The sequence below is a fragment of the Crotalus tigris genome, unplaced genomic scaffold (genome assembly GCF_016545835.1).
Source record: "Crotalus tigris isolate CLP2741 ecotype Arizona unplaced genomic scaffold, ASM1654583v1 scf7180000018053.2689490, whole genome shotgun sequence".
Lineage (NCBI taxonomy): Eukaryota > Metazoa > Chordata > Lepidosauria > Squamata > Viperidae > Crotalus > Crotalus tigris.
The window spans coordinates 2170362-2182720 of NW_024096796.1; the positions used below are offsets into that span (position 1 = coordinate 2170362).

General features: G+C 34.7%; 1 protein-coding gene across 6 annotated transcripts in view; it reads right to left on the reverse strand.

Annotated features, from left to right (window-relative positions):
* The window catches only part of ARHGEF4 (Rho guanine nucleotide exchange factor 4), a 138529-nt gene that overhangs the window by 59814 nt on the left and 66356 nt on the right, over positions 1 to 12359 (reverse strand). The window lies entirely within an intron of this gene.

Here is a 12359-nt window from a genome sequence, read left to right on the forward strand (position 1 = left end):
ATAATCTTTTCTCCAATTTCTTAATCTACCCTACCAGATCTAACTTTGTTTCATTTTTGAGAGTAGCCAAAGGCACTTAGAATTGAATGCAAATGCCCTTGTATTCTGATACTAGAGGAAAAACAGCTAACCCATTTCATTACAACTATGAAATGCTGGTCAACTAAGAAAAATCAGTATGAAATGAATGAAGGCAAATATATGTGTCCCAGGATAATGTTGTAGGATTGGTCTGGATTGGTCACTGAGACCAGAAGTTTAGTCTTCCGAGCCTTCAGACTTGTGCTGGAGATCCATCCTCAGGGGAACTGGAAGATGGGCTCCAGCACAAATCCAAAAGTTCAGAAAACTAACCCTCTGGTTCAGGTGACCAACACAGATTGGATCCTGCATCAGTATACAATGTTAACAAATTATGATGTGTTACTGTTGTACACTGGAGAGTTTTTCATATAATGAAAAAGAAGAGCAGTTTACACATGTTTTAATTCTCTACTTTAAAAGATTTTTGTGACCATGAGCTCTTGTTTCATGAACACATATATTGCATTTTATTTGCAATGCAATGTACTGATTTTATACAACCATGTATAAAATACAGAGTGGTTGATTAGGAGTCACTACATCATCCAGTAATGTCCATAGCATTTAATACATATGCCAATTCTACACGTGATTTTATAGATTTCACAAACTTTGAAGATAATATCCCATAGGGGTCATAACTTAATGAGAACCATATCCAATATTAATCCATAGGAATTCTGTACATGCAACGGAAACTCACCAGATTTGCTGCACTAAACTCACCAGATTTGCTATATATGGTCCCCTGCAGATGACAAAGGGGACTGCAGATACATACATACATAACTAGTTTACATCAATACCATTATACTCTTCCAAGTGTTTCTGCTACTGCAAATCATTCTTGCTCATACTTTGTCCATATATCAATTCATATACTGCCTTTTATTCTTTAATGGATTTTTTTTACTCTTTCTTATGATCTCATCAACTGTATCCAGACACAACTTTCTTGATTGAATAAACAGATAATATCCATTTCTCCAGTTACAAATACAGTCTTACCGTTTTTCAGAATTCTCATAACTTTTATTCAATTGTTCATGGACTCTAACATTTATGGCATTCATTTAAATTCCAAATTTACAAAAATATACAGGTAGTCCTCAATTTACAGCAGTTCATTTAGTGACCTTTCAAAGATACAATGGCACTGAAAAAAGGGACTTATGCCCTTTTTCACACTTACAGCTGTTGCAGCCATGTGATCAGAATGCAGATCCTTGGCAACTCCCTCATATTTATGATGGTTGTAATGTCCTGGGGTCATGTGATCACCTTTTGTGATGTTCCGACAAACAAAGTCAATGGGGAAGCCAGATTCACTTAACAACCATGTTACTAACTGAAGTGATTCACTCAACAACTGCGACAAGAAAGGTCGTAAAATGGTGCAAAATTCACTTAACAACTGTCTCAGCTGTGCAAGAGAAATGTTGGACTCAATTATAGTCGTACGTTGAGGACTACATGTACTATAATTCCCATACAAATGTGCAAAGCGAAAGTCCTCCTAGATTCACAACTCCTGCTTGATGAACAAGAGGCAGACATGGCTAAGAGGGCCTTTGCAGAGCTTCATCGCATGAACAAGTTGCACCTCTCCCTGGATTGGCAGACCGTGCTCACAGTCATTCATGTCCTAGTCACACCCAGATTAGACTGCCACAATGTGCTCTTTATAAGGCTGCCCTTGAAGATTATGCAGAAGCTTCATTTGATACATAATGCAGTTGCACAGACGGTTATGTGCACTCCTAGAATAGTGCGTGCATACCTCTATGCTATGAACTGCATTGTTTGCCAGTTTGCTTCCAGTTCAAGGTGCTGCTTTTGATCTTTAAAGCCCTTTAAAGAGAACCTGGGGAAACACCTCTCCCCAGTTTTACCAGCCCTCGCCAATAGATCTGGCAGAGAAGGCATGCAACGTATACCATCAGTCAGGGACTTGCCTTTGGTGGGTTCCAGGAGATGTTCCTTCTCTGCCCTGGCATCTTATGAAATATTCTCCCCTCCCCTCCTCCCTGAAAGTAAAATAATGCCATCCTTTTTAACAGTCTGGAAGGCCCTGAAGACCTGGTTATGTTATCATGCCTGGGACTCCCAGGCAACTGAAGACTAGCTCAGATGCTCCATTGCTGATTCTTATTATCTTTTTGCATAGGGTTTGTATCTGTATTTTTTATATTTGTTGTTTTTATATGTGATTTTACCTGTTTGTTGTGTACCACTCATCTTTGGTGAGATGGATGGCTACATACATTTGATTAATAAATAAATAATAAATAAAATAAATACTTTGAATGCACAGTGTGCTCAATAACTGCTTCTTTCCTCCAACTCATTCAGAAGTTCATTTTGGGCTTTGAAAGTTTTAAGATTTTGGCTAACAAACATATCATTCTCAAAACACAGAATATTTTTTTACATCTTATTAAAATAATAAATGCTCAGTTTATCCTAAAATTGGATTGTTTCATCCAATAAAAATGTCAAGCATCTTTAGCAGTTGTTAAGAGCAATTGAGTTTGAAAATCTTGTCTGAAAAGGAAAAGAATCTCAAAGATAATCCCAAGGAATGATTCTCCATGCTGATTAGCATATCTAATGCCTATTATGTAACAAGATTGCAGGAAGAAAGAAGAACAGGAAATATACCTGTAGATCAAAGAGCTCAGGTGATTCAACCCAATAATTTCATCTTGAAAGTAATATAAACTGCTATTTCCATGTTAATATGAGAAACAACACTGTAATGCTTCATTGGAAGATAAATACTAATTAGAATTTTCATGAGCAAATGCTACCTTCAGTTTGAAATAACTAGGTGGTCTTCACAATCCAGCAGTTATAAAATGAAAACAAAGGAACAAAGCCTTGAAGATCAAGAAGACAACCCGTAAAGTAAAGCACTTTGTTGATTAGAGCTACAGTCATAAAAGCACTCACCTAAAACACAGTGTGTAAGCCTTTTGTCTTAATGAACTTCTGCTATTATGATTTGTACTCGTGGCTTATAATTTAATAAGCTGTGTAATGCAGTCAATTGTGGTTTATACAGCCAGTCATGGATATGCAAAGTACTGATTCATATATCCACTATTTCAGTCACTAAAAAGGAATTTAAATAAATTACATGTCAGGTAAATTTAGATGGCCTTTTACCTTAGCTATTAACAAAAATGATTAAGGGATCATCATTTATTTGTTAACTTGACTTACAACCATTAATTTAGGGACAACAGCTCTACTTGTGACTGTTGCTGCATCCCCAGAGTCATGTGATCAAAAAACTTTGGATAGTTACAACAGTTACAGTGTCCCTGGGTCATGTGATTGCTATTTGCAACCTTTCCCAGTCGCTTCTGATAAGCAAAATCAATGGTGGTACCTGGATTTGCTTAACGACTACTTGATTCATTTAACAACTGTGGCAAAAAGGTCCAAAAATTGAGTGCAATTCATGAAACAACTGCCTTGTTTAGTAACAGAAATATTGACTTCAATTGTGGTTGAGGACTGCCTGTATAGTGCAGATCACCAGAAATGATCTGTCCATAAATACCTAGATAACATAGATGAGCATTGAGTGCTAAGTATTCTATTAAAAACCTGCTGGGACAGCTACAATTCATTCCTTTAGCATAATCAACATAAAGGGGAAAGCAAGAAAGGTAACTTTGCAGATATATAGTTTCCTTTTATTACTTTGCATCTAATTTTTTTTCAGACCAATTTTCTTTTCTGCTTATAACATAGAAAGATATATTTAGCAAATGATGATATTTTGTAGATTATTATAACCACCAAAGTTTATTATCTTGCATATTTAAATCCTTATTCCCATGTTGTGTTCTTACACCAATTTTATTTTAAGAAATCTTTAAAAATTAAAATACTATTAATAAAAAATCAACCATGATGTGAGTGATTTTTTTATATTTAATTAGCCACTAGAAAAGGAATGCAATACTTCTTGGTTAACAGCCCGGGTCTGAAAATAATCAGGGCTGCTTCAGATGGAGCAGAAATTATTTTTGTAATTATTTTTGCTCTAATCCATGGCCAGTAATCTTGGATATAGACAAGGAAGCATCCTCTATATGTAATTCATATATTTGTATCCCACTTTCTTTTTCCAAGAAATAAGAGCTTGTATTTTACAGTATCTCAGTGGACAACAGACAACAGGGAAAAGCTATGGAGGCCTATATTTTTTATTTTAATGATGTGTAAAGAAATAAGATTTTAGGCTGACTTGTGATGTCCCTGTAGCGATAGAGAAGAATGTTTATAGTCAAATAGTTTATCAATTGTAGCATTCACCCTGTCAATGTAGAATGCAATCTGCATTTATAATAGCAGAATAAAGGGAATACGATAGGAGATAAAGGTGGTATCTTCAATGATAATAATGGTACTATACTTGAATTACAAAGGGAAGTATCCCAGTTTCACTGAAATATCAAAAATTAGCATTCCTTTAGAATTGCGAAGGTGAAAGATGTGTGGGGCCTTGGGGGACCCCATTTAAACAAAACACTGACATACAACAACAAGCCCTACAGAACATTCATCCCAGAAATGTTGGGCTTATGCTCAAGTTCTGCTACTTATGGCATGAAAATACCTAATTACCTTAAAAAAAAATCTGCCTTACATGGAGTCCTTCCCTTGGACCTGAGTTAGACAGATTTGGATGTTTGATGGTGTTAAAGCTAGTGCTGCAGGATGTAAGCTGTTCCAAGTAAAGCTGCCTTTTGTAATTAACTGATAGTGATTTTGTCAATGCCAATAATATTCAAGTGGTGTTTCAGTTGTTTTGGGATTGCACCCAAGGCACCTGTTACTATTGATACTGTACTAGCTTTGATTTTTTTTTTTTTTTTTTTTGCCACAGTTGTTCTATTTTTATTTGCAGGGCTTTGTAATTTGTTATCTTCTTTGGTTCCTTCCCTTCCACTCTGCCATCTCCAGGTACTGCCATATCCAGTATCCAGACTTTTTTGCCTTTCTTACCAATTGTAATTAATTCTGGGGTGTTATGTGGCAGGTCCCTGTCGGTTTAAATTCTAAAGTCCCAGAGCACTTTAGCTTCTTCATTTTTTATTGCTTTCTCAGTCTTATGATGTCACCAGTTTTTTGCTTGCAGGCAGATAGTATTTTTTGCAGATCTTCATGCAGAAATTGGGGTGGGGGGGTAGCAGATCAAAAAGGTTACCATGCAGCCATATCAGATCTAAGTTTGTCTCTCTATCAGACAATTCAAAATTTAAAAAAAATAAAATTTAATTTTTTAAAAAAATTTAAAAGAAAAGAATCAGACTGACATTCTCAGTATAATGTGCAAACAACAGTCAGGCACATACAAATCGCAGCAAACTTTCTCTACTCTGACCCACTGGAGATGTTCTGGCTCTAGGATCAACAACCCCCAGATCTGAGTGGTCCATGCTTCTCTTTCAATAGGATTCTTACATAAGAGTTTCCTGCTATCTTTTATCAAATGATAGTTTTATAGTCTTGTTCTATTTGTAGTTTTATTCTTCGTTAATACTGGTTTTGCAGGTAGCTTCTTCCCTCCAAGTATTTAAATGGTTGCATGTTTTAAACAAAGAAAAATAAATTAAACAAAGCAGGAAGCAAAAAATAATGTATGAAGAAGGTTACAAAGTGATTTATTCTATTAAGGAACTTCTGTGTGGGCTGAGATTGATAAAGGATGCTTAAACTAATAGACCTCTGGGAGTTAGTAACTGCATAAAGGTTATAAGAGCCCTCTTCCAAATGTATGATTTATAATATTATTCATTTTTACAAAATTGGGTTTTTTGAAAAGGCTAGCTGAATAGACTAATTCACTGTACTATATAAGCTCTTTATTGTAAATATGGGCAATCTATTTCTGTTAGGAAGAGGCAGCTGAACAATTATGAGACTGAATTCAGTACTGAATATAAGCCCTTGATATGTGGTAGAAAGCTAGGGCTTATATCTTACCTCTGTTCCCCTTAACTTGCACTGAACTAACAATTCTGTATTGTCACTTTGCCTTTAAGGAGAAAAATTCTGTTGGGAAGATAGCGTATGTCAGATAAATAGCTGGCTGACAAATTCTGGGAGCTGAAATCCACAAGTCTTAAAACTGCCACACTTGGAGACCACTGCACTAAGTTAAGTCTACCAAATTTAAGTTCTAAAAACACATACCACTACTAATTGGCACCTGTCACTCCCTGTCATCACCTAGTTATTGTCAAGATTTTTGCAACCCAGATCTGGTAGTCATACTCTAAGCAAGATACTTAGCTCTTTTTCTCATGTCAGCCTCCATAAAAGTCTTAGAGAATGAACAAAGAAGAGCAAACAAGAAATTCACCAAATTTCACAGGACTTTCTTTCTTGCTCTTATTTCTTTTCTCCATCAATTCAAAAAGGGTTATATTGTCATCTTACCAAAGAATCCAATTACAAATAAAATATTATAATGTTTAATTAACAAAGGTTCTGTTAAGAAGAAGAAAAACAAGGTTGAAATATAGTACCTCCCATATACTTCTAAAACTCTAGGCAGAAATAGTTATATAACTATTGCAGAGACAATGATCCTGCTAAATATAATCAGTGGCATATTTGTAGTGGCTCAAACCACTTTTTCAAACATGTAGGCAAGGATAGGACTTGGACCAAAACTAATCATTTCCTAGGAGCCAACAATAATCTCCTTGACTCTGTTAAAAAAACAAATGAAATGAACGTTTCTCATGGAACTAGGAAAAAAACTATGTGGGTATGAAAAGGCCAAAATTACAATAGGATTGCAATAATCAGTCAGAACATTTAAAGTATTAAAGAGCTAAAAAGGGGGAAATGGGGTCCCTATTTATCAGCAGGAACATACAGTAAGACATTTCCTATGGCATTTTCATTGGTATGTATGATTGGTGAGCTGGTTCTTCATGGAATCAAAGATAGTTTTACAGTTTAGTCACTTAGTCGAGTTATAAAGAAAATGTTCATATATCAGAAAAAGCCTTTTTGCTTACAAATAATACAACTGTGTAGATACTTTGTCAAAGAAAAAGACATCAAGAGTGTGATTTCAGTGGATTATGTTAAATAAGTTATATCATTTGAGGGAAATAGAGAGGAAACATTTAATGTATTTACTTGAGCTATTATATGATTTTGTTTTTGGATGATTGACCACCTAACCACCACGGTGTGTCTTGAGCATTCTGTTGTAAAAGTTAAAAAACCAATAAAATTTATTATAAAAAAAAAGAGTGTGATTTCAGGTACCTCCATGCCTTCAAGCAATTACAACTTTATGCGATATGGAATGAAGGTTTTAAAATTGCCAGATATTTACAATTGGTCTGAAGAGAAAGAAGTTATCTTATCTAGAATTATCCCTATCCAAAGTAACATCCACATCTAGAAAATATGACTACACTATTTATTTTTGATATGACCAGTATTTGTTTTTCTAAGTGACTATATATCCATCTGATGATGGGTAGATAGGCTACAATTACTACCCCAAAAAATAGTTTAGGTGCCACTGCAACAATCATAACAAAGGGCTTTTAAAAATAAATAGAAAGACTGTACAAGTGAAAATTATATTTATAGGTATTTTTAGTTCTCAAGTGTATTTCCCCAAAGAAACAAAATGAAAAAACAAGTTATTTTTCGAATAACCTATGTTCTGAAAGCATCTGTCAGCATTTAATTTGTATTATGGTGCATAATAAATTTATATTTTGTTCGATAAGAGTTAATGTTTTTTCTAAAATAAATATATGAACAAGAAGATGTATCAATCTAGAATTTAGACTAAACATAGGCTAGAACAAGATTAGAGGGTCTAACCAAAAAAAACCTAGCAAAATAATTGGCTCAAAATGACCAACATAAGTTGTTAAATTATTTCCTCCAACATGATCTTTCAAAAAAGAAAGCAACGCTTCTAGATTTGTTGAAGGGGAGGGGAAAGCTGTGTCAAATAAGTTTTCTATAAATGTTCTAATATTAATGGCTTATTGGATTCAAATAACAGCTTCAGACAAATTTCATGGAACTATATTATCAAGGCAATTTTAACTGATGCTAGGAAGAAGTGTGACCAGCAAATACATACTGTATATGACTTGTTTCACTATGAACAAGTACTACGGTATCCAATAGGAAGAGATTCTATACGGCTTCTTGAATGTTTACCAAACTAGGCCTAAGATCATTGATCCAGGTAATTAATAAGCATTCCCCCTTATTCCAATATGTTGCACTGATGATGAACTGGGGACAGTAAGAGGAGGAAACATCAGCAAAATTAGACCATGATACTTGCCCTCATGTCTGGAAATAACTGTTAAGTCATTCTGACAGAAATGCTCATCAATTACATTTTTGAAGCCTTGCAGAATGGTTGACCTCTCTGTAAATCAGAATATAAAATCTCCCTAAAATGCCTGCAACATACACAATAGCACAACAGCTGCCTTTAGAAGCAAAGCCTCCAGAATCTGAACCAATATAAAATAAAATAAAAACTTGTGTCTGCCATATGGTGACACAGTCGTTCTAACCCCAACCTTGATACCCCCTGGCATCAACTAAGCAAGTGAATGTCAACACTTCACTAAATAGTCTTCTGGCTACTTGAATGCTGTCATAAACTGACCCAGCTCCTTGAATAATAGTATGCCATGAAGTTATTTCTTTCAGACAAAGTCAAGAGGAAAACCTAGGGACTTGCTATCCATGTTCTAGCCCCAACTGAATCCAGATGATACTTTATGATGGTTAAGTGTCACATGATTTGTCCCTGGCCATTTCCATTCTGTTTTCTCACTATATCAGAAAATCATTAACAGAGAAAAGTAGGCAATATTTTCTCCTCCATGAAATATTTTTATTTATTCTATTATTAACAAAGAATCTTGGAACATCTTTAAAATATGACATAAACTTTCATGCATTAATTTACTAAACTCATACCACCACCTATCCTGTTGGTTTTCTGAAAGAGCTTAAAAATAACTCTTCCCTTAAGTTAGTCTCTTTTGTATGTTTGGTTTTGCATTGTTAATGAATGGAAAACCATTATTTATGTCTGTTGTTCTTTTTACTTTTTTTAACAAGGATGCTTTTGTTTATGCTTTGTTACCTGCCTAAAGTGATTTAAGATGGGCCATATACTTTGCAAAAAAAACCCCACATAAATAAAAACTAACAAGTTGCCCCAGCAACTTTACAATAATAACAAAATTAAAATCTGAGAAACTAAAAACGATTAAAATCATATGTTTTAATTGTTTTGAAGGCCTTTTGTAGAAGTACATTCTAGAAAACCAGAGCAGTTACAAAGTCTGTTTCATCAGTTGCCTGCAGTATTATTCTAACTTGATAGACACATACAGAATTCTCAAAATGGAATGAGTTACAAGGAATCAAATCAAATCAAAAAGCATGAAAGCTTATTTCTGTCTGAGACCACTTCACCACTAGTGACTTCGAGCTATTACTGAAGTAAGATTGTGCACACTTTGGATTTCATTCATAGTCTACTGGTTAGAAACATAACACCTATCTACAATTATTAAGAGCTGGGGTTCTAAGCCCAGGATCAAATCTATAGCACTGAACAAGCTGAATGCAAACATTTGTTCTTAATGCATTGGTACAATGTGGATTGAATGACTTTACAAGACATAATTAGTGACCATTCCATCTTCATGCATGGGTAGTTTTAAAAAAAATAAACAACTTCTATCACTAAAATTAATGGGAAAAAAGTCCTATATCAAATAAATTTGTCACAGCTTTCTAGACTATGCTTCACTTTCAAATCATTTTAAATTGAGGTGTCAGCATTTTCAAATGGAGGTATCAGCAATTTCCTTTAGACTTTTTAAAATAATAATTATTATTGCAAATAATTATTATTGCAAATTAATCTGAGATAAAGAATGGGATTGGTATAATGATTACTGATATCATACATATATGAACAGCTCTCTTCTAAATGCAGGATTGTCCAACAATACCCTGGGTTCACATGTCACACTAAATGACAATGCAATTTTCTTGTTTGTGGCTTAAATGATTTTGAATTCAACTATTGGAGGGATGTAATTCATGGTTTATGTTTAGCTATTCTCTAAACCTAGCCAACCAAGATATATTTAGTAAACCATGGCTAAAGCATAGAATAACACAATGTCTTACTCCAATCATAATTTATTGCCTTTATTTCCTGTAACATTGCTCTTCTTCTCTGATACAATGTGGCTAAGAGAGATGATGGTTACAACCACATGTTCATAGATCTATAGCAGGGGTATCAAAGTGCTGGCTCGTGGGCCGGATGCATCATAGAGAAACCGCGCCCACCCTATTGCCAGCAATGGCAAAAAAGTTGCAATACGTCACGACACGTCACATGACATTGCAAGTTTGATACCCCTGATCTATAGGATAAATGTATTATAGGAGTGATATCTGTTTTCTTAACTGATTTTCTGCAGTAAAAGAATATACCTTTCAATAGATCACATTATTTCCATGAAATTATTTTCCAAATACTTCCTGCAGGTGCTTCCACAAGAACAAAAGTCTCCTGCTGTGGGAATCCTGGAATTTAAGAAACTTTTTTTTTCTTCCAGAAACCCTCTTTGCTACATTGGCTTCCTGGACTTGCAGCTCTTGCTTGAAGAGCAGGTGCCAGCTGTGATTAGGAAGGTCTTTGAATAATTCCACCTAGTGTACCTGTTAAACACTTTCCTAGATCATAGAGCCTCTCTGAAAGTCACTCAGACCTTAGTCACTTTGCAGTTTGACTACTATAATATGATCTACATGGGGATGCCCCTGAAGACCACCCAGAAGCTTGAGGTAGTTCAGAATGCAGCAGCATAAGCAAGACTTGGTGGCAACACAGTTAATTTGAGTCTCTTTCTTACGTTTTCTATTTTCCCAGAACTAATTGTCATTTCATCTCCCTTCATGGTTTCTGCTTTGCTTCATCAAGGTCATTTCCACATTTCTGTACTGAAAATTTGCACCAGTTTACCAACTAACTTGCTATGCTATGGTAGTTATGCATATGTAGTCCATTTGTAACTACTGAAATCCAGAGAGCCAAGTCATTGCATTCTATTATTATGCTCACTTTCTTCAGAAAGTGCATAAATGTTTGAAAAGGAAGAAATTCAGATAACATTGAATAACTTTATTAATTATTGCCTTATTTGGTTATTTGCTTTTGTTTGCTTTTTTCAATTGCAATTGTCACAGGCCATCAACAGCCTAGTTCAGGTAAGGACATTCCAGACATATAATTATTCACTAAATTTGTTTTCATTCAAGATTTTTTTATCTATATTTCATCTTTTTGCATTAATCTGCAACTTTTTTTGAAAAAATAGACATTTATAGATATTATATGCATTTCTCCCAATGTACAGCTTTGTATCCATTTTTTGTAAACGGCTTTCCTTTATATGCCATTTTGTACTTTATTTCCAACAATTCATACTCCCTATATAAATGTGTCTTAATTGTGTATATACACATACATTCACACACAGAGAAAGTGTCTGTCTGATAACTTATTAATACATTTTGAACTAATGCACATTTTAGGGACATGCCAAAAAACACACTACAAAATTCCAGATTTAGAAAGATAGCTGAATTTTAGTTCATGTATAGATCTGAGAAGCAACAATTAGATAAATTTATACTTAAATAAAAATCAAATAAACCGTTTCCTACCTCTAATCTATCTGCAAATATTTATTTCTTACATAAATACAGTGGTACCTCGGTACTCATTATTAATTGGTTCTGGGAAGCATGATGAATACTAAAAACAATAAGTGCCAAACAAGTCATGTGACTTACCATGTGACCCTTTGTTTTGGCCAGGAAGTACTTCTATCCCTTTTCCTATGTCAGCAACCTTTTCAGAATGGCCAACTTCCTGTCTGCCCTCTGTGGTGTTGTTCCCACTTCCTTTTGCATTGCATTGAGTACCGGACATTTCCACGTCAAAGTGCGATGAGTACCAAATTCAACAAGTTTTGAAACAGTCAAGTACTGAGGTACCAGTACATCATTAATGGGAAAATGAGTGTAGACAGGAATGCAATTTCCATTGAACAATTTGATGTCACATATTATGGCACTATTGATAATCATTGATGCTACAATATAAAAACCTGAAGCTAAAACAAAAGTCTTTAGGAAATAGAAAAGCAAGAATA